At 44.3% G+C, this 23,397-nt stretch overlaps 1 protein-coding gene across 4 annotated transcripts in view; it reads right to left on the bottom strand.

Annotated features, from left to right (window-relative positions):
• LOC122161396 (calcium-activated potassium channel subunit beta-2) overlaps window positions 1–23,397 on the bottom strand; it is a 114,600-nt gene that overhangs the window by 69,683 nt on the left and 21,520 nt on the right. Inside the window, exon 1 of one of the 4 annotated variants that reach the window (XM_042820820.1) lies at window positions 7,906–8,176. The exons of the other annotated variants lie outside the window; for them this stretch is intronic. The gene's annotated coding sequence lies outside the window, so the exon portion shown is untranslated. Of the gene's footprint in view, window positions 1–7,905; window positions 8,177–23,397 lie in introns of those variants that run through there. 4 annotated transcript variants of the gene reach the window in all.

Here is a 23,397-nt window from a genome sequence, read left to right as displayed (position 1 = left end):
TGCACAGAACTGGCTGATAGAGGAGTGGTGTTAGGGCAGAACAATGATGGGTGCTGACAGAAACCTTCAAACCCTGATGAAAGCATGGCTTCTTCCAAAGAAATTGGGCAGGCTTATGAACTGTCTGGGGAAGCTAAAATCTAACAGCAAGAGGTGCATTTTCACATGGAACTGAACTGTTGCTGCTTCCAGAGCTTCCCTAAAGGAAGAAACATTTAATAAGCTCTACCACTGCTATTTATCTAAAAGAGCATCTGAAGTCTTCCAATGTTTTTTGGTTTTTTTTCCCCTCTCCCTGCTATTTCTAAGGCACCTTTCAACGTGGTATATAAGTACCATCTGGATATCTGGCTATTGACCAGCAGGCTATGATATGGGAGGCTTTTTAAGTACAGGCAAGCAGAACAGGGAGTAGAAAGAGTAGACAAACAGTGAACAGTTTAATGAAGACTGAAGAGGATATTGATGAAATCATTGAGAAAGAGGGTACAGAAATCCATTTGTTGTTCAACATTTGCTGCTCAAAGAACAGGCTAAGCACTTTTGTGAACCTCCACAGCATATTTAAGATTCCTGGAAAGCGTACTTTGCAGGATAGAATCAAAATAATTAAGGTTGGAGAAGACCGCTAAGATCATCTCATCCAACTGTTGATCCATCATCACCGTGCTCACTAAACCATGTCTACTGCACTGACTCCAGAAAAGAAGGGAAGGCACAGCGCTCAGCACAGATATGCTGGATTTCTATTAAGGAAGGGAACAGCCTGGAGATCAAGCCAGACCTTCTCCCTCACCCTAAATTCAAGAAATTTCGTTTTTATCTGGTTCATAAGAAATGAAGAAATGTTACAAAATGTGAATGTCTTTTTTAATTGACCTTAAGAGTTTCTGAATACACTACTGCAGGGTTTTAGTGTAAACAAACTGATGTTTACTTATTCAAGCTCACTCAGGCCAGTGGACTTCACTGCATATGGTAGTACTGTTTCCCATGTGGGTGTCCATGTGTGTGCAGATGATGATGTTGCAGCCTGGTGGAGTAACACTGCTAAAAAAAAGCTCCTGTTGTCAATTGCTGGGAGTTTTCTTTCAACTCTGATGATTGTGGAGGTGAATTATGACTTGTGGAGTAGCAACAGTATCTTACAAGTTCTGTGATGGCTTTTGACAGCCCGGTCCCAGCAGGAAAAGACTCCTTGCTCGAAATCTATCAAACTCTTCATCACACAGGAGAAATGAAAAAGAACCTGCCTAGAAGCTCAAACCAAGTTTGAAAGGGGATCCTCTCCAACTGAGCTGAGTCACTGCAGACATCTTTACATGACAAGCATATTCATTTGGGGAACCGTCTAAGGGCAGGTGCACCTAACAAAGACATCTTGTTCATGCTTAATGCACCAGATAAATTGTCTTAAATGTGGAGTTATTTTATGAGTTCTTGAATAAGTGCTCTCACATATGCATCTCTGAAGAGATTTTTAATTAATTGCTTTCAGTCTTTTTCTTTTTGAAAGATTAGAACAATGAAGGAATAGACTGGCTGTGGAGTTTGGCTGAGGAAAGATTGTACTAATCCACTTAAAATATGACTAAAACAGCAAGCAAGAAGAGATAAAAGCTTTTTTTTCAAAACTCGTTTACCTGTGACAAAATCCCTCCATATCAGCTGCATACAAATTGTTGGATTGTCTTAATTAAGCTCTACTAAAAAAAGATTTTGCTGCGGACTTCTTGGACTTTACAACCAGAAAATCCTGTGATGATCTTTGCAAGGTGGGAAAATGCACGTTTCATGCAATTAATAGGAGAGCAGAAGAGCTTTCAAAGAACAGAGTTGTCAGTGAGATCAGCGTCTTATATGGAAGTAAATGAAGACAGAGAAGTTTTCAGAAGTTTATGCTATGTGCCAGTGCTTCATTAAAATGGGTTTTCAAAAGACAGGACACTCATCTTCCACAAGATCCTCTGGTTAATAAAATGCTATGGTTCCAAATGAACTTCCTTTGTTCCCTGCCTGGATTAGTGCTCCTTGAAGTATATGTGCTTTGTTGGAGGGTTTGAAAGATGGCCTAGTTGCATTGATGTTTTCCACTCAGGCTCTCTACCTGAAATGTGCATTTCCTGGATCAGTAAACTTGGCCAAATTACAACAGACATCCTTACATCGGCTCCACAAGGGCTGTTTTTCACAGCCATTGATTCTTGCCCTATCACCACAACAGTAGCTCTGGAATTCAACATATGAGCTCAAAAACTACTTGTCAATAGATAGAAGGGCCTCAGCAATCAAAGAATGCAGGCAAATTCTCGGGTCTTTTTGCTCTTCAGTTCTTTCATAACTCTTAGGCTCTGCAATATGTTGCTATGGTCAAGATGTGGTTATCTGAAGCCTGTTTCTGCAGCAGGCTCATTGAGTCCTTAGGGCGTAGGAGTTTGGGGGTGTTTAGCTAGAAAATGTACTGTGCTGATGCTGCTCCCCACATCTCACTCCTGACTCTGCTTTCCTCCTGCTTTTATTGCACCAGCTCTGATGCTTGCTGAGTCCCAGCTGGCATCCCAAAACCAAAGCATATTTTCCTGGATCATTTGTGACCTGATTTTGTTTGCCAGGAGGAGTAGAGGGATGGAAGGGGGAGGCAGCAGGAGAACAGGGAGTAATACAAGGGCAGCCTGGCTACTGAGTCTCTGGGGCTGTGCTCCCAAACCCATGGCTTCTGAGGTCAGCGCCAGTCTGTCTGGCAGCAGCTCTGAAGAGTGTGCCTGCTCCCATGGATGGAAACAGGCATAGGTCTCCAATGGATTTTATGTTCCTTTGTTTCCTCTGACTTTGATTTAACCAGACTGTGATGCTTTAAGTACCAGATATTAATTAGAAGTGGTAGGGAGTGTGTCCCAGAGGGACCATACTAGTAGACTTCTCACCATTCTGAGTTTGACTTATTTCAAGTTATTGCTCTGAAATATTATTTATTCTCTCAGGAGCCTGACGTTTATAGGGCCCATCTAAATTTGCAAATAACTAATGGCTGTCAGAAAGGAGTACCACTCTGCTGAGGTGGAAAATAGGCTGTCTGCAAGTACAGCCAAATATACTGAATGTTTTCTGCAACACTTCTTTAAGGCAGCGATGTTATCCCAGCCCTCCTCTGGTACTGGGCCTTGGAGGGGCTAAAGTCTAAAGGCTGTGCCATGCAGGGGCTCCTGCTGGGACAGTGACATTGGGAGGTGGACCATGTTGGGCTTACACATAAACTTCAGTTTCACTCTGATCTCTGATCCAGACAGGGAAGTGGGGAAATGGGACAAATAGTCTTTTGTCTCCTCTGGTCTTCAAAATACTTGTGGTGCTTGATTTAGGGCAACTCAGTGGCGTGCTAGCAAAAGGAACACTGAATGTTCCTGAACAACAAAATGACCAGGTACTTGGGGGTGGCTGGGGCTGGTCCTAGCTGTCACATGCTCATCGCATCCACTGCCTGGGGATCTAGTCATAACCCTCATTAGTGTTTTAAGGTCATCTAACATCTCCAGCTGTTTTCCTCCTTTCTCCTGAAGGATACCTTCTCTGTTGCTTTTGTATCTCTCAGTTTCTTGGGGAGTTTGCGGGCAGCCCAGTGCCAAGGGGCCAGAAGGCAAGACTGAAGGTTTTAGTGAGGTTTTGGCCAAGCTGTGATGCAAATGGTTACCTAAAGAACTTGTGTGTTTACTGCAGTAGTTTGAAAGACTATTGAGTGCCTCAGAGCTGACAAGTTACTCCTGCAGAGCTGCAGAAATGGATGATAAACAGTGGGGAACTTCTGTTCACTAACAGCCATGTTGCTGCCTCTACCCTTTCCGAGATCTTGGCAGAAGGTGCTACAGCTCCAGGATTGTTGCTGGGTGTCCCTGCAGAACTTGCCATGGGAACAGATGATGCAAACATGGTACCCAGCAATGAGGGCAGAACAAGGTGGCATTTATCTGTTTTCTCTTTAAAAATGAACTACTGTTTTATAAATGGTCTACAGAAAATTATCCTGCCTGGAACAAGCACAGATATGGGCTAACCGTGGCCAATAGGTCAGCTTTATACTAAGAAAGCAAAAGCAGTATTTGAAGAAAGAGATATAGAAAGAGTTTTAGCACTATCCAAGGGGAGTTTTAAGTTGAGATTTCACCCCAGACATGAAATCAATTTTTTTGTAGCAAAGATCCTCTTTGTTTTCTTTGTTTTTGGCTTCCCTAGTTCTTCTAGTTCTATTACTCTCCCCAAGCAGCACTAATCTGGCACTGTGTGTGTGCCCTGACAACATAACTGCACAGGTACTGCCCACAGTGACTGTTGGTGCATGGCTTGTTTGCTGTGTGCTGTTCAGGCTTGTTTCTACTTTTAGAACAAATAAGGATATTAGGATCATTGAGGTTCAAAATCACTGAAAGGGTGGAAAGAGCCAACAAAATAGGGCATCACACTGCTGGTCAGCTCAGTGCTGGCACAGCAGTCCCAACCATTCAGTAGGCACCTGGCTTGTTCTACATACAGTGGGGAAGTAGTTGAACTATACAAACACTCAATAAGAGACCTGAGGTTTCCTATTTTACAAGAGTACAAAATCAGTTCAAAAGGCTAACACATCTCTGTTCTATAACCTTCTCCTCCTCATTTGTTTCTGAGTCAAAAGAGCTTGATGTTTTGACAGCTGCTTTTTTTTCTGTCTGAGAAAAACCACTTGACTGAAACTCTTCGCCCAACTGCTTTTCCCTGCTTTTCAGCCATACACCAGATGTTAGTTTCCTTTCTGTCTGCTGCTTCGCAGCTCCTCCACATCTCCCTGGCATGCCGTCAGCGACCTGCATGACAACACCGAGCCACGTCACCCCTGTCCCCGCAGTCAGCACCCGCAGGGGGGACAGCTCCGGGTCCCGCCCTCGCCCGCGCTCGCTGCGATCGCGAACCTGGGGGCAGCGACCTCCGCCCAGCAGCTTCATCGCTACGCATCGTCAGGGCACGTTCACTTGTCCATGCTGTGCCAGACTCTGTCTCATAATGTTCACGCTCCGCAAGCGCTGCGAGAGAGTGGCCCATGCCGTGCGCACTGGATGATGCTGACTGTTCCTTTTAGCAAAGCTGCGAGAATTCAAACATTTGCCATGAATATTCATATGAATCTGGAAGCTGTTAACCCGGCTCTCATATCTGCCTGGTGGGAGCCCTTCAGCACTTATGTGTTGCTCCTATGACTCCTCGCAAGACAGGAACTTGAAACCTGACTGCTCAGATAGTGATGGGAATCCAAGATGAAATTGTTCGCTTGCTTGTAAAATCTGCTATTCACTTGGTTAGTTACACAAATCATCCACCCGAGGAACACCACCTGACTAAAATGGGCAACACAGTATGAATTTGCAAGCATTTGCCGTTCCCAAAAGATCTGCCAGCCAAGTGTTACTCACTGATGAAATTCCCAAATAATATCAAATAAATAAATTAGAAAATTGCATGAGCCCCACAGGCGATTCATAAAGCAGAAGGACAAGTGAGATTCAAAGCATAAAGTTCTCATTCAGCTTTTGAAGAAAGCAGCGAAATTGTTTCTCAGCACAGTGAATCAATCTGATGCGGGTTACTTCATTATCTGCTGCGCATTGGTGGAGCATAGGGAGCACGAAGAGATTTGGAGTCGCTTCTGACAGGCTCTCAGGCAAATGGATATTTGCTACTGGCAGGCATTTTTGTAAGTGGCAAATTCGTCTGGAATAGTTCTGAAAGCAGATTTAGTTTTCAGTCATGGGATTTGCAATATGTCTTATTTACAGCCGAAAACACCTGAAATATGAACCTACTCCTGCAACAAAAGTTTGCTTTGCACATTTTCCCTTTTCTTGAACTCTACGTGCAGCCTTGTTCCCTAAGCACCACCAGCTACATGTTCACTGGTACACTGTCCCACAGTCTAGAACAACTGCCCATGGTGCAGTGAGGCTGGGGATTGCCCAAGGCCCTGCAGGATGGAAAGTAAAAAAAAGTAAAATTGCCAAAGCCTCTGGATAAAAGGCAGATGGAGAAGAAAAGATGGGTGCTTGATTTCTGCTTGCTCATTTCTGACACAGGTTTAATATCTCTGCATAACATCTCTTTAAGCCATATTGCAAACTCCTGGGAACATTTTCTTGAGAGAAATTCTCCCCTATTATCATTTTGTCCTACATAGTAGTGTAGATAGCATGGGTTGAAATGATTTTTTCCCCAGTCTGCAATGCAAAGCAATGTGCTTGACTGAAAAGTTATTGCTCAGATGCTGAGTATTTGTAAGTTGTGTTTCTTAGGGGGAATTCTCGCTGTTTCCAAGCCAATATTGCTTCCCTTTGGCACAAGCTGTATTTGCTGTGACTGTAGGCATGTGGCACTTTTGTTGTTAAATTGTCATCAGTATATCGTTTTCAAATGACTGACACCATGACCCACGTGAAGTTTGCTTGCTATAATCATTGAAATTCTCCTTAAACGGAACTTTTGTTAGGATGAGTAAATTCAGATTCCTCTGTGAGTCCCTACTACACTGGAAATCTTTTTTTTTTAATGAAGCTGTAATGAAAACACTCAATCTACCAGAATTCTCTAAGTTATGAGCATTTAACAACAGCATTGTAAAGTATGCCTGTAGACACCCGCACTGAAGTAGGTTTAAAATGATATCACAGCCTTCATTTTTATACTTAGCAGAGTGAGCAGTACTGTATCCCTTGCTGCAAGACATGACTCGCAGCTCCTTTGAGTGCATTTTTAATAGCTCCTGTGAGAAGCATTTCTGCAAGCAGAGCATTTTATTGTTGCTAAATACCTCTCACTCTGAAGTCTCTCTGTTGTTTGGGAATTTGAAACTTTAATGCGCAAGCAGAAACAATTCATCAGCCCAGGGAAAGTCACACTCACATCACACACCCCAAATAATACTGATGCTGCATGTGCACCTATATAAGGTTTTTGTTCATTAAGTTCCTGCTACTTATCCTGGTGATGCACACAAATGCAAATACATAAACTTGCAGCCCAGCACTGAGGAGGGCCACACACAGACCTGTTCTGCTGTACAGACCTGACTCTGGGGTTTGGACATTTTTTGGTCTAGCAAAGCCAAACGGGCACATTGCTAAAAAGTCCACGAGGCTCCCAACTTTGCATATCTCCTCCAGGACTTTGGTTGAGATGAAACCAACCTTGTCCAGAGGCTGTTCCTGTAACACTGCTGAGCATTTCTCCAGTCCCAGCCCTGGCTGCAGCCCTTTGGGTACCCAGCAGAGCACTGAACACCTCTCTCCCCACACTGCTGTTTGTGGAAGGGGGGTGGCAGGGATTGGCAGAAGCACAGCAGGGAGCCCTCCCTCCTTCTGTCTGAAACTACAGTTCTCATCCAGCAAAACAATGTCAACAGTGCAGAGGAAGCTTTGATTACGCAAAATGGTTGGACACGCTATATTTTGTGGTTTCTTTTTTTGCAGTAAGTTATAGCCCAAGGAGTTCCTCCACCGGAAAATCCAGCCCCTTTTCATTTTCCCCTTTCCAAATGACAGCAGTAGCACACCAGACACATTTTCCATGTTAACAGCAGTCTCCTCCAGCTGACAGGTCTGTCGCTTTCCCCTTCCCCTTTCATTTTAGGGCACCCTCCCCTCTCCACCCCAGAAGCAGCTCGGTAGGTGAGGGGCGAAGTGTTTCCCGCATGACCTCTATGCATTCCGCTCACGGGAGCGCACACGCAGCGGGAACGACTCCGGAGCCGCTTTGTCCCCGAGACATTTCTGCCAGAAACCCCAGCGCTGGCGGCAGCGCTCCCCGCAGCCCGGCCCTCCCGGCCCCCACCTGGCTGCACAACCCGGAGCACCCAGCAGCAACAGCTCCCTTTGTCTCGCATGCAAATCCTACCTCCGACAGCTGTCACATCTTCCTCCGAGGCGAAGCCTAATTGTTAATAAACAGAGCTCCAGCCGTATCCTCCAAAGTGCCACCAGTTGTTAAGCGCTGTCATCGTCCCCTCCCGGTGCTCCAACCCCTTTGGACCATCGGTGTCACAACCCCTACTAACTCATAGCTGGGTGCTCCCCGCTCAAAATGTCTGAGATAGTTTGGAAGGACAATGGGAATGACAGGCACACTAGACAGCCATGCTTGAAATTAGTTATCTCCGGCGCACTTAAGGCTGCTTGCAGCTCTTTAAGGCATTGCTTTCGGGAGGGTTTGTTCACCCAGGCTGGGCACGCTGCTCCTGCCGCGATTCAGTGCTGGGAGAGGGCGGCTGCTGGAAACGCAGCGATCGCTCTCACCCCACGCATCCCCCCGCGGCTTTTAAACCTCCCCGGGAGAGGAAATAGCTTCAGTCATCCTTAAACTCACTGAGGCTCCTGTGCCTGCAGAACTGGGCTTCACACATTGTTTGGAAACTAAGAGGAAAGCCGCTCCGGGGAAGGGAAGGAAAGGACTGGAGCTCCTGAAACCGATGCGAGCAGCAAAATGAGGGCAGCAGCACCTTAGTGGGGCTGAGCTGGGAGGTGGGGAGCTGAGAGCTCTTGGAGCTCCGTGGGGCAGGTGAGGCAGGAGGGGAGAAAGAGGTTGGAGGGACTGTGCCAATGGCTGGAATTACATGGGACAAAAGCAGGCTGCGCTTCCCAAAAGGTAAAATCCCGTTTGCAGAGAGGGTCTTGCAACCTAAATTTGCAAGTTGACATGATGCAGGATAGTGATGAACGGAAGAAACACAAACAATGTGTTATTTGTGGTGTGTGGAAGAGGGGTTGTAACAGGATGCTACCACACTGCTGTCTTCAGTACATCTGCGTGCATCCCTAGATCCCAGGTCAGAAATATTACTGCCCTGCTGAACTCTTTGCTCCTTGGCTGCTACTTCATAACCAGCCTGGTGAGGACAAATCAAAACTCGTTGGATAACATCTGCCGTCAGTCCGGAGTTGCTGGTCCCAGTGTGGTCCCTAGTGGACAAAAGGAAAAGCCACCGGTGCAGCTGCACCTCCAGCAGCAGTGGCCAGAGGCTGGAGGCAGCCTGAGGCATTTGGCACTCTGCTTCCCAGCAGCACCTGCCTGAATTTTTGGTACCATTCAGTTCATGTCCCTAAGATTAAAACAAACGTACTGTGCACGGTGACAATTCCTGCTTTGTGATCATTTAAAGAAATCTTCCTCTACCGCCTATTCAGCATCTTCCTAAGTGCTAAACTTGCCCTTAAGGGAGAAGAAAAAGGGAAGGAAAGAAAAGTTCTCCTTGTCCTGAGCAATGCACACCTGTCTCACTGTGGGGCTCACTGTGCCATTGGTCTGTGAGTGGGATGGCGCAGCAGTTCAAGAGGCATCAGACATTCCTGCTGGGATTGCACAGACCTGGGGGTTCTGACTTTGTTGGTGACCCTTTGAGAGCTTTCAGTGCTAAAGTGGAGACAATTTCATTTACTGGCAGGCTGTAGCACAGGATCATTGCCATCTATTTGCACTGTTTCTAACCTGTGTAATGCAAGGTGGCTCATAAAGAATGGATGGCTCTCAGCTCCCCTCACATGGTCAATAAAGAATCCCTGGACTTCCCTGCTACAGTGATTCCAAAGGAGACCCTTTGTGATAATTTAAAGTCACTCTGACAACAGGTGCAACTGTCAGAGGGAGCTGCATATCAACGGCCATGGTCTGCAGCAAACCCTCTCTGGGAAAGCTTGCAAAGGAATTGCAACAATTTAAAAATGCTTTTGTCTACTCGACCAATATGTGAGTAGGAAACAATCAACGAGGGGTGGAGAGGAAGAATTCAGGAGATTTGGATTTTGCATGCTGATTTTAAGTCAAACAATATAACAAATGGAACAAATAATGCATAATTTCATTATGAGTCATCCCAATTATATCAAGAATTTGATAGAAACGTAACTAGGAAGTGTAACTCTCTGTTACACATTTCTAATTGCGCAAGGGAAGTACACAATATAATTAGAGCTGCAGGTTACACATACAATAATCTTTTCTTCTCCTGTGGTGATAAATTCTCTAGGAACATTACAAATTTGTTTTGAAATTGCATACCTATCAGACAGCACTCTTTCTACTCGCTGCGTGCTTTTCAAAACATGTCTGCATTTGAAACAGCAGCAGGGAGACTCGTTAATCCATAGGCACTTGGTGTGAGCCACGTGCTGAAGACATTGGAGCAGTGATGATGGCTCTTCCATGCTGGGTCAGCACAGCTTTAGACTGGCAGGCTGCAGATGCGACATGCACAGCAGGTAACACTGTGCATTAAAAATGTATAATTATAGCATAAATGAATCATAGAATCATTAAGATTGGAAAAGACCTCTAAGATCATCTAGTCCAATGGTTCATCTATCACCAGTACCGCCCACTGACCATGTACCTCAGCGCTACGTCTCCATGTTTCTTAATCACCTCCAGGGATGGTGACTCCACCGCTCCCTGGGCAGCCTATGCCAAAACCTCACCACTCTTTCAGAGAGTAAATTTTTCCTAATATCCAGCTGAACTTTCTCTAGCGCAACTTAAGGCCATTACCCCTCATCCTATCACTAGTTACCTGGGAAAAGAGGTTAACCTCCAACTTGCTATAACCTCCTTTCAGGGAGTTTTGGAGAGTAAAGATAGTTTTAGCCAGAATAATCCTTTAAAAGAGGCCAAGTTCTGTCATGCACATCCAGATATTCTTGGGCTTCGTGGAGCCTGAAGTCAGAACTGAGCTTTGCTGATGGCAGATATTCCGAAGAAAGGGTGAGTCCAGCATGGGGAAAGATAAAATCCCCATGTTGATCTTGGCTACACATTTTAATCCCACCCATGGCTTTTTGATGAAAGAATTACTAAGAAAGTCAGTTGATGTCAGTGCCTTCATTTACAGCTCTAGCTGCTCTCCATTCTCTTTCCTATGGTACAATTGTCAACACCTGTGTCTGCTGCAGCTTTAGAGGGCACACACAGCCAGGCTGCCGGGTGACTGGTCATAATGTAGAGCACTAGTGCAAAGCCAGAAATGGTTTGTTTCCTGATGGCGAATTGCAGCCCTGTGTTTGGCCCCAGTCCTGCAGTCTCTGTTGTGCTGAGCACCACAGACAGCCAGGTGTCCTGCAGCTCTGTCTATTAACTGAGTTACCTTTCACAGAGTGGTTAATCACTTCCACATGCTGCTTGATTGTCCCCTTGCCATGCCGACTGGCTCTTTCTCACATTGCTCTTTTTGAGCCTCTTGCCTCAGAGAAAATGACTACATCTGGAGCACTGTTAAATGACCCAGAAGTCTCTGCCTTGCAGGCTGACACTATTTGATGCAAATAGATGGCTTCTTGCTGTGAAAATCTCCTCAGTTGACAATCCATTGGGTACTTCTGATGGTAGTTATCTGAGGAGTTAAAGCAAGGGCTCCTCTCTCTGCATATTGACGCTCTCACCCTCACCCAACTGCAGGTATTAAATCCTTCCCACGTAGTTTCGGAGGAGGCCTTCCTCCTCCCCGTTTGTTCGACAGCTGCTGGTGCACGTTGCTGCTTCTCCTTGCCTTCAGCTTTTGCCATCTGCCATCATTAAGTTGCCCAGGTGTCGGAAATCTTCTTGCTCTTCTCTTGTAAACATTATTCTGCCTTCTCCTTCAGTAACTCAGCCTTCATTTATGTAAAGGCTGATAGATCAGGCTAGCTGTTCACAAACATCTGCTACATTTTGTACTTTACGGGGGTGGATGGGGAACAGAGAATGTATACTTGCTGGCAAAAATAAAGGCAGCTTAACCCTTCCATTACTTTCTGTCTCCCAGAGCTTGCTGCCTTCCTGTGCTTCCAGATTAATATTTGCCAGTTGCATGTTACACTAATCAAATATACCATAAAGCACAGCTAATTTTCAGAAACATCAAAGCATCCATGTGTTGTAATAATGTCTATAGCCTCAATGGTACTGAGGAACAGCAGAGATGGGAAATGTCCGAGACAGCTATCAGCAAAGACATCGGAATAATCCTTTTCCCCTCTCCTGCTGGTGCAAACAGGGGCTTTGCTATTTTTTCTGCTCAGATACAAGTCAGGCATCCTTTTATGATTACCCGGAGGGGACATTCACACTCGAACAGCATCTTTCACAATGGCGGGTAGTGTAAACTATTGAATTCCTTGGGCAGAGATGATGAAATAAAATGATTTCTGGTGTGCCCAATCCTCCTCAGTAAATCACTGAAGATTGACTGTGAGTTTGAGCAGCAACAAAACAGAATCCAACAAAACAGACTGCTTGCACAATGCTGCTTGCTGGGCCCAGTGGATGTTTACTGCTTAAAGGGCAGTAAAATATGTATCTGAGGAAGCACACCCAGTTGCTGGGGCCAGTCTCCAAGGTGCGTGGAGAGTAATTCCAGAATTTCATGCTCCGGTGATTTTACTCTGCTCTGTTTGGGGCTCAGCAGCAGTGCTCTCAGAGCCTGATTTTGTATGCAGCCATTGGGCAGGGATACTTTCCTGCTCTGAACAGTTCTGCTGAGCAGCAATTGCTGCCTGCTGCTTTCCCATTTGTTAAGCAATGGATTACTGCTCAAACATTTACAGCACATGTTGGCCTAAGCTCTGCGTGCAGTTCTCCCAATTTACTCCTCTCCTGGAATGCCGTGATCAGAGGGGTCTCTTCTTTGTTCAGCTATTTCCAGAAGCAGTGTCCCAATCATCTCTGCTGCAATTTCCATGCTTTGTGATGGGTAATTCGTTGTGTTATTCACCTTCCACTGAAAAAAACAAATAGGCCACTTAGATGCTCTCTGATTTTGTATATAGCATCTAGCTGTTTCTTTACCACCTCGTGCTGGCTTTCTCTATCCACATTATCCTATTGCTACAGCAATTTTACTTCTCCAGCAACTTCATCAAGATGTTACTTGAGAATTGATCCCTCACCCTTTTTTTCCATCCCCTGCAAATCATTTGCTATGCAATGCTCTCCTTTCTTCGGGACTCAAGTATCTCCTTTAATCTCTTCTTGCTTTTATTCTTTATTCAACTGCTGCTTTGCTTTGGTGGAATAGTCACTTCTCTGATGAAGCTCATGCTTCTGTTTTCATTCTCTCTCTTTTTGAAAGGTCTTTTGCATCAGCGAAATATTTCTGTTTTAGTGCCTTTGATGAGTTGGTGCTGTGTGCTCAGCTCTGCACTCCAGGTACTAAGAATCAAGTCATGGAGAGAAGATGCAATGCAGGAGGGAAAGTGACTGTTTTGTTGAATGAGGCCATTTCCATTGAAGCAATGATGTGGTACGGGGGCAGAGGAATAAATGCCCTGGGAACTGGGAGCTGGGAGCTGTACTGTGGAGGAGCTGTTCTGTAGTGCTGTGCCTCAGCTTCCCCACCTATAAGGCTGAAATAATGGCACTGCTCTGCTTTACAAAGTGCTTTTTGAGCTTTGGCTAAAAACTAAAACATATGTGGATATGTAGTTATCAAAAATTCTCTGAGGGTCCAAAATTCTCAGTGGTCCTCTATAAATCAGGAGTGACTAGTGGGATTTCACTGTGCTTACTGCAGTAGAGTCATTAGAGATTTATACCACTGTGGTCAGTGTTCAGTTTGAAATGTACATCTCCAAAGATATATGGGCTGTATATGAATTTATCTCCCATATGTGAAAAATTTACTGCACCTGCACCTGCACAAAGCTGCCTCATATTCCCTGCCATCACAACTGCTGACATGGGACGAACTTATGGATAAAGGACTTGGTCAAAAAAAAAAAAAAGGTTGGGAACCAAACTGATGCTTTCTAAGAGAAAATATAGAATGATAAAGCTTTGCCTTTATCACAGGCCAGAGGGGTACTCCTTTAGCATAAACACACTTTTTCCATTGATAAAAGAAATCTGTGCTTTTCATCCTCACTGATAGGTTTTTCAATCCTGCGTATAAAATATTAATGTATCATCAAAGGCTGCAGTGAACAGGACTCCAGAGGAATTTAGCCAGTGAGTTATCTCAGTTTTTAATTACCTAACACTATTTGTTTACATCTGCTTGAAATTATTTTGCACTCATTATGCCTATTGAGGTAATGTTTCATTGTTTCTCTACTTAGGTGATATTAAAAACAGAACAAAGTAAAAGGAACAACTTGTCCATCAATTCACCTGTAACCTGACCTTTCCTCTGCTCTGGGAAGTTTTGAGATTCTCTAAATTCTTGTGTCTGTACTTGCTCTATTTTGGGACTCTTACAAATAACCTTGGTAGGCAAAGAAGACACTCTGCAAGCTGTGGAACACGTCCCTACTGTTGTGAGGGGCTAAATGCCTAAAATATACATTGCCTATGGATTCGTCCAACAGGACCCAAGTCCTGTGCTTCTATTGCAGGGCTCCCAGCCTTAGCCCATAGCCAATGCCTACGTCTTAGTGGAGGGACAATAGAAACAATCTGAAAAACAGTCCCAGAAAGTCTTTACTCCCTCAAATAATGCTCACTGGCAGTGAGAGCAGCCAGATCTTATAGGATTTCCTTTAGTTAGCTTTCATGCTTATATTTCTAATAACCCTTGGAGCAGCAAACCAATGTGAAAACAGAATGTGGCCATGCCTAACCTGGGATAATGTGAGGATCATTGATCTGGTGCCAATAGGTGCTACTGAACTGGAGTAGGTGATGCTTTTCCCACACACCAAGGTGAGGAACACAGCTTTGAGTCCCAGCACTGAAGATGTGCTTATTCTTTCCTCTCTCACAAATAAATCAACCACAGGTATTAATTGTTCTGGACAGCTCAGTCCTTGCAGGATTTCCTGCCAGGCACTGCACTGTTGTGTCAGGAGCCATGCAATCACTGAACAAAAAGACACTGCCCACAATTACTGGTGCACTTTATTTCAGTGGCCCCTTGGTATTTTAGCTATTGGAACATTCCTTGGCCCTTATGAAAATTTGAGATACTCTGTCGATATTTCATGCCATTAATTTTAATATAGCCATCTTTAATGAAATAAAGGAACAAGATTCTACATCTAAATATTTGGTATGAAATATATGTGGTATATTCTCTACTCTGCTCTAGTTCCCGACTCTAGATGGACAAATGTTTTACTCATAAAAACTTAAAACCCAAAGTGGGATTTTGCTCCAGAGATATTTCATTCATCGAATGACCCTTGAGCACGATGAGAGAGCCACCTAAATGTATGTCTCAGCTCCGTTGCTGAGTTTTACGAAGGAATTCTTTAACTTTCCTGAAGCCCTTCTGATTTCAGTGGGCTGACAGGAATATAAACGAGAAGGAAATTTCCCCCTTTGCTGGCATCTGATTTCTAAATTGGATTAATTATGACAAGAGCTTCTTTTTATCCAGCAAAATCAGATTTGCTAAAATTTCCTTTCTAGATTCATAAAAATGTTTTGTGAAACATTTAAAATTAAGTGTGGTTTTTCTCTGCAGTTGGGTTCAAATTTACCTGAACTTTCAGCTGGACTCTGGTATTCTTTCAGGGTCTGTCTTTGTTAATAACCATACTTCAGTTTCATTACTTTCTCTAATTCCAGCCACTGACCATTCATTTCATTTTTGTAATAGGAGCAGGAGATTAATTGTCCATGCAAGGCTGTTTGAAACAATCCTAGTGCAGCTCGAGTGAAATGCCCTCATTTTTCTTAATTTTCATTAACTCGTCAACTTTACTGTTTGCATGTAGCACAAACAAGTAGTAAAATGCCATATTGCATTCCTGTATGACACGGCTTGGAGGTCTGCCTCATGAGTGATTGAAATGGCCTGAGTGCCCCTGCATCCTGCCCTGGGTGCTGAAAATGACGATTTGAATAACTTGCTGACATAAAGTCAGCACACAGGCACCTATCAGGTCCACAGATCTATGTCCTTTTCCAGGAGCGGCCAAAGGAAATAGAGCTGCTTAAGAATTAGATCCCCAGCCAGAAGGCTGTGGATACCTAACAGCCTGTTAGCTGCACCATCCAGAAGCCTTTGGAGCAAACCCAAGTAAAACGCATGTAATATTCTCAATTCTCTGATATGTTTTAGGGAACAGATTCCCTAATTGCCATGGGAAGGTATATTGTATTTTGTTTCCACTGGTCTTGTGGAAATACAAGTCTTACATCGGTTTTCTAGAACTTTGTCTGTTTCCTACACCCTGATTCTGTACTTTGGCACTGCAAAAGCCTGACTGTAAACTGCTTTTGAAGTAACAAATGTAGAACAGTCCAAACGTTTAAAAAAAGAAAGCCACCAGCAAAGTAGGTAATAGAGGTTAGCTGCTTTTTTGATTTGTCTTTGCTGGAGTCAACATGTAGGGAATCTATCTCCAGACAGGGCTTGGATCCCACTACCATTCTGTGTAATACCTGCTTTGCATATTATGAGAGGAATGTATGATCAATATGACTAAAAGCTTGTTTGTCTGACCTCAATGTTATAAAAACCTTTACGAAAGAAATTGACTGCTTTTTGATGGAAGGAATGCAACATTGTTTTAGCAAAGGCATATTGGGTCACATGAATTTGATTCTTTTGTTTGATAATTTATTTTCTTGATAAAAGAGTGCAGTAGATTTAATCTCTCTGGACTTCTATCTAATCTCTCTGGACTTCAGTACCTGACATAGTGAAAAGCTTGGTCAAACTGGAGGGATCAGAGATTAGTGGAATTGTGCTGAAAGTCACTGATGGCTCAGGGAAAATATAGAATGGACTGGGGAAAGTTTGGGATGCAGTGGCTGCCCCTGGACTCCTTTTAGGATTGCTGTGAGAGGTTGATGGCATTTATGATTCTCACAGGAGTTTATATTCCTCATGGGAATCACGTCATGCATTACTGATGTGAAATCCAGCACTGAGCGTCGCTGAACCAGGGCTGAAGAGGCCCCACCTGGAGTAGCAGGCAGTCCTGGGCACAACCCATTCAGAGAAGGTGTGCTGAAGTAGGATCAGCTGCAGAGAAATGCAGCAGGCGCAGCCTTTGTCTGGCATGGAGTGATGTGACTGCTGTCTATAAATGTAAAGTTAACACTGGAGAACGAGGAGAGAGATTTAAACTCAAGGCCAGCTTTGGCACAGGAACAAATAGGTATAAATGGGTCATGGATATACTTAGGAGATGGAAATTCTGAGGTTTCCAGCCATCAGAAGAATCAGGCACCAGATTGGTCCTTTTGAAAAAGAAGTGGAGGTAAAAACAAACTAGCTTCAAGACAGCTTCACTGCTGGTTGAAAGAGATCTTGTGACATGGTGACTTGTGACTGGGCTCAGTGACGCAGAACCCCCTCCCAGTCTGCTGCTTTTCTCATCCTGCCATGAGGGCTTCTGATTCGCAGCAATTGTGTGAAACCCTGCAGGGCAGGAGCTGAGGAGGACTTGAAGGAGGGCTCAGAGGAGAAACTTTGTGCCAGTCTGGTGCAAAATTACCAACTGAAGGCCAGCTCTGCGAGTCCATGTGAGAATATCCCCAGTGTGCATGTTTGTGAGTGTCAGCATCTTTCTGTCCCCGAGGCTTGCTCGATTCAGGGTACTCCAGCCAGGCAGCTTGGCTGCACTCCTGCTCCTGCCCCACAGGATAAAAAGGAGTCAGGCTTCCTTGCAGCTGAAAGATTCATGACCTGTGTCCAGAATTTTTATCTAAATCCTGAAAATAGAACTGGTCTGAGCTTCAACTCCCAGGCAAACAGCAACAGCAGAAGGTGGAGCAGTGGTAGTCCTTCCCCCTCCTTGTTCCTTGGGCTTTTGCTAAGTGACCTCCAGCTGCTGCTGCTTCTGCTGCTCTGGTTTGGGAGCAGCCCTGAACCAGGCAGCATCATGGAGCTGTGGCACCTGCAGAAGATACACACACTGCTGCAGATGGCTGCTGCTCTGCTGCAGTGCTGCTTGCAGGCCACTGCTCTCAGGGTATGTAGGCACAGCCTCCTGTGCACCCAACCCTGCATGGCTATGGCTTGTGTGGTTGTAGCCTCCTGCTGATCACAGCACCATGGCACAAGGATGCAAAGCACACTCAGGGCAGCGCTGATGCTCTGCACATCTCGGGGCTTTGCACTTCAACCAAGCTTGCTCATGTCTGCTGGTAAAGGTCTTAGCTCCATGTCACGGCGATGCATCCCAAAGGGCAGCAGGGCTACAGCAGAGTAACAGAAGCCTTATGGAGCACAGTGAAAAGTTCTCCTTCTGCTGGCACAAAGTAGATGCCTCCTTAGCTCATGTAAGGAAGGCGAGCTGAGCAACAGCATGGTTGAGATGCCATGTACTCATAGAAGTACCTCTTGACACACTTTCTTAAGAGTGACTGAAGAAACAAGGATGCCCCTCAAATACTTGTTCTTATCCAAGCAAGCGTGTTTTCAACTCATGCCCCAGCAGGTCCTGTCTTCATGGCATAAAGGTACTCACAGAGTCCATCAAATTGCTGTCATGATTAAGTCAGGAAGGAAAGGGGACTGACTGTTCCTGGAAGTGTCTGTATGCTTTCTTTTAACAAGGCCATGCAGTGTACTGTGCAGTATCCAGACAGTGTTGTCTGAAATGGAAATAAAAGTGGGTAAGTTAGAGTCCAGGTACTATCAGCGCTTGAGAAGTACTGGCACTTCAGGAGAGAAAGCACTTGAATTTGGGAAGCTTCTGTGTGTGGTAGGTTAAAGATGGGAAAATAAGCCTAGTTTTGTGATCACTGCAGAAAATACAGTTTCTGAGAGGTGAAGAGCTTGTGTCAAGTATCCCTTCCTTAGGTGCTGGGTGACACCTACCAGCGCTTCTCCAGCACAGAGAGCATCACAGAATTGCTTCTATGGTCCTTTGTCAGTGACAGTGCAGCTTCTCTTTTGCAGAGGAACTGAAAAAACTGTGTCAAAGAGAGGGCATAAATCTTGCCTTTTCACAAAAATAGCAGATAGAAGAATTAAAAAGACAGAAGACAGAAACTGGGTACTTAAAAGTTGGAAAAAAAGACCCAGGCCCATTTTCCAGCGTGAATAATTTTGGGCTTATATTTTCAAGCACTTTCTACATGAGATCCAAGAGCTCAGGTGCAACACTGGGTCTGCAGTCTTGGGGTGATCCTGCACCCCTAGGTTATGGAAGGAAGGAACCTGTTCTCCTGACCCTACTGTAGGCTTTCTTCCAAGAAAGAGATGCTCTAGAGATAGAAAACACTTCAGAAATTGATCACTAAGCATTCACGGATATTGGGAACACCACTTGGGATTACTCTGGTGATGGAGGATTCATTGCCATCTTTTGTCACTGTGTAATATATGTGAATGTGGACACTGACACTTTTGCTTGGCTTGGCCTCAAGGAGACTGTAGGAATTGGCAGTCACTGTTTCTGCAGTCACCGATCATTCTGTTGACTTACTGAGCAAAACTTTTTTTCTACTGTTTCAGTTTGCTTATTTGTATAGCAAATATTTTTCTGTTGCTGAAGATATTTGTAAAGCCAAGTCTGTGGAGTGCTTTGAGATCCCCAGCAGTCCAGAATTACCCTACTCCACTGGAGTGGGCAGGGGGTGCTGCTCAAACCCAAGGTCATGCTGACCTTGGCTGCTGGACGTGACTGAGCTGCCTTTTTTGTTGCTGTTAAAAGTAGATGCAATGAAAACAGTTCACTCTCTTTTGCTGTTTTGGCAGATTCTCTTTGTGAGAGCTTGCTTCAAGTCAAATGGTCAAATTGTAAAAGGTTTCTGTCCATCTGGTAGATGCCTCAGAATGAGAGGAAGCCAGCAAAGATGACACCACAGCATATATCAGCTGCCTGAACTCAGCTATTACAGAAGACTTTTCCCATCACCTCATCTGAGTACTAAATAGCTGAGGAGTAATTATGTCTAATATTTCCTGATCTCTTCCCTCTTTGCACATGGTAGGCTGTTCTGTTTCTGAAACACTGGCCTCATGTTCATGGCATTTGGCCTGCAGCAGTGAGGTTGACTCCAGCCCCAGAACGTCTAAAACATTTTCTTCTAATAGATTGCTCACCGTAAGCTAGAAATGCGTCACACACCAGCCAGTTATTTCCACATCATAAACTCCTAATGCTTCTTCAGACTGATGGGGTTTCATATTTGCTAAGACCTGGAAATATGCCAAATATTCTTCCATGCATGATCCTTCTTTTATTTTAGCCACTGCTGAGCTAATTGTTGGGTATTTCTGGTGCTTGAAAGCTCCTCCATTTGTTTCTGAGAATTAGCTTATAGCACCATCCACTCTCAGCTTAGCAGCACCCAGCATAGCAGGGACAGGAAACAGTTGTGCTGCGATGTCACATCTCAGCAAGGCCAGCAGGTTTGCATTGTGGACATTCTCAGGGCTTCAGGGAATTCCTGGGGCTGTGAGCTGAGCTGTCCTCACGTCCAGGATCCCGCTTGGTGTACTTCCAAACATTTTCTTGGAGCTCTGTGTGCTGCTGTTTCTCTTCTTCCACGTCTCTTCCTTTTTTCCTCCTCTGCTTGCCTTCCCCACCTAAAACCGAGTTAAGCAGCCTGGCTGGGAATTTTGAATTATCAGTGTTTGCTGGAAGGTGCTTGAGAGGGCGGTTAGAAAGTGTGGGCACTGAGTACAGATTTTTTTCAGTGGTGGCTTGATTTCTGCCCTCAGATCTCCAGTGTTCCTGCTGGGATGCAATTGATTTCTGGTCCCAAGAACAAAAATTCAACTCTAGTTCATTAATCGCTTTGCAACCTGGTTTCTTATGGTCTTACCAGCATGTTTTACCTTCCACAAGCTGTCCCACCTTTGAAGGGCTTCCTCTGCTCACTTCTCCTTTTAATATACTCCATTTATGGCAACACTTCAGTACCTGTTAGCTGAATTTGCCATTTTCCCCACCTACTCCAAGCCTGATGTGCTTCCCAGAGTCTCCTGCTAATCAACAGTGGTTAAGACTGTGCCAACTTGCCAGCAACAAACCCTTCTTTATTTTTTTTCGTGTGTGTACAAAGCTTCAAGCATAACAATCTGCCTCAGTCCTGAAGCTTGGCAGACAGCATCTCAGGCTGAGCAAGTATCTTTGGCAGCTTAGAAACAAAGATCATACATTTGGCCATTTATCAGTAATGAAAGGTAATCATTGGTGTGATGCAAGAGTTTATGGTTTATTTAACTAAAAATGAGTTTGATTTTGCACAAGAATTTTGCAAGGGACTCACAACTCAGCATAGCTTTATTGCAGTATTTTAAATCCCTCCTCTTTCCTTTTTTAAGGTTAATGCAGTTGCATTCACACAAAGGTAAGAATGCATGTATTCTGCTACAGTGTACTTTGTTCTCCAGAAGCTAGGTGTTAATTACATTCACAGACTTGCTTGCATATGCACATGCATGCAAATACACACCGGCGCATGCACGCCTGGTTTATTTTCTCTTTTGCCCTTTCTAAAAGCTCTGACCTTGTATCAACTCTTCTCCTGGTGCTACAGGAACGGCTCCTTCCAGCTCTGCAGAGCTGTTCTCCACAAACAAAAGATTTCTCTCCTTAGTGCACGGCAGGAAGTACCTGCAAGCCTCCACTCCTACATCCTGGCTGCCCTGGCTGACAACAGTCCTCACTGTAGACAGAGAACCCTTCAAATATCAGCTCCCCTAGGGAATACATATCAAAGGACGGCAATAACAGTAACACATTCCACTTCTACCACACTTCTCATCACAGGACAGAAAAGCACTAGATCAGTGCTAGGTTCTGACTACATGCTTGGAAAATAACTGCAGAAGAAGGGTTTGCTGGTATCTTAAAGCCTAAAAGAAAATATCTTGACTGCAAACATCACCCTAATGCATGCTGTGGCCATGGCCAGAGGCAGGATGGGAGATCTGGACATGGCAGGCAGGCAGGCATGAGAGCGTAGAAGGAAGGAAGGAGGGAAAGAAGGAAGGAAGAAGGAGCAAGGCAGCTGCAGTGATGAGATCCTGCTTTTACTGCGTTCTGACTGTGTGAGTCAAACTGGTTCAGCCGAAAGCATCTGTAACTCACAGCAAGCTGTGTAAATCACTGTAAACAAAAGCCAGCAAATCCCCTCCCCTCTACCTGTGTACCTGCTGATGTATATTCTTACAGCATCCCTACTTACACAGCAGTGTAAAGATGGGCCAAATCTCACGCCGTAAGATAGATGAAACCTCTAAACATTTTATGACGTTTAGAAAATAGATTAAACAATGCAGTAAGTTTACCGTGACTCATAATGCACAACAATTAATAACAGGAGCACAGTTACTGCCCAAATCCCTATAAGCACAAAACAAAAGCCTTCCTGTAATAAACACAGCGTCGTGCTATACTGCTTAATTCCACCCCAAAACAATTCAAATCCCCTCTGCCACCGGAGGGCTTTGCAGTTATCAGAAATCCAATAGATGAAACCGAAAAGGCATGGCAGAACCGACTGTCCAAATTAAATCCCAAGTTTCTCTGTAAATCCATAAACAGAACATAAATCATTAATTTATCTCCTGTCTTCACATTCTCCTGACAACTTGGTATCCTAATGTATTACTGGTGGCTTTTCCCAGCAGCTGGTGACAGTCAGAAGAAAATCAGGAAAGAAAGGGCTTGTGGCTACCAGCACAGACCTGGGCATCATGCATCCTATACACTCATGGTCAAAATACTTAACCTTTTAATGCCCCATCTCCCTCTCTGTCCTGGATAACAACTGCTGATTTACTTCACAGGGCTTTTGTGAAGCTCCATTTGTCAGTGCCTGTGATGTATTATTTATTGTCAAAGCCATAAACAGTTGCATCCTGAAGATGCTGAGCACATCAGCTGCATTTTGATTTCTGCCAAAACCTGTCTCATTAAGGACAAATCCTTTCTTCTCCTTCACTACTGTAATAGTATTTTATTAAATGATGATCAAATTTAATAAACTAATCTGCATGTTTGGAGCCGCAAAATCAGCTCCCAATTAAAGACCTGCTCTAATAGGGGAAGTTCCAGGGAAAGCCTTTGGATCTGTGATGCAGTAGTGGCAAAAAGCTTTCCCAGTTTGCAGGACTCTTTGGAAAATGCTTGCAATGGGTGTCCTGCAGGGTGTCTCCAGCAAGGTGGTACCTGTGTCTGAAGGACAGCTTCTAGGGTATGTCCTGCATAGATGCTTACAGAGCAGCAGGATAAACATGTGAGGAAGGAGCTGAGCAGAGCCCAAAAGAAGCATGTATCTCTCAGTTAATTCTACAAAGGGTAAATGTGTAGAAAATACGAAAGTACATTTTCTATGAATCTTGGTGGAAAATATTAAATTAATTATTTACATTTATTAATTATTTATATTTAATAATTATTAAAACCAGGCTTGGTTTTAATAATTATTTCTTTCTTCTGGAGATTCTGGTCTATCAGACTCCCTTGTTCCTTTTACAAAACCCGATGACAAACTAGGCAGCAGCTAGATTTA

The sequence above is a fragment of the Centrocercus urophasianus genome, unplaced genomic scaffold (genome assembly GCF_019232065.1).
Source record: "Centrocercus urophasianus isolate 14NV4802_14NV808 unplaced genomic scaffold, USGS_Curo_1.0 seq_19, whole genome shotgun sequence".
In the NCBI taxonomy this organism is placed as follows: Eukaryota; Metazoa; Chordata; class Aves; order Galliformes; family Phasianidae; genus Centrocercus; species Centrocercus urophasianus.
This window is presented reverse-complemented; position numbering and strand designations above follow the sequence as displayed.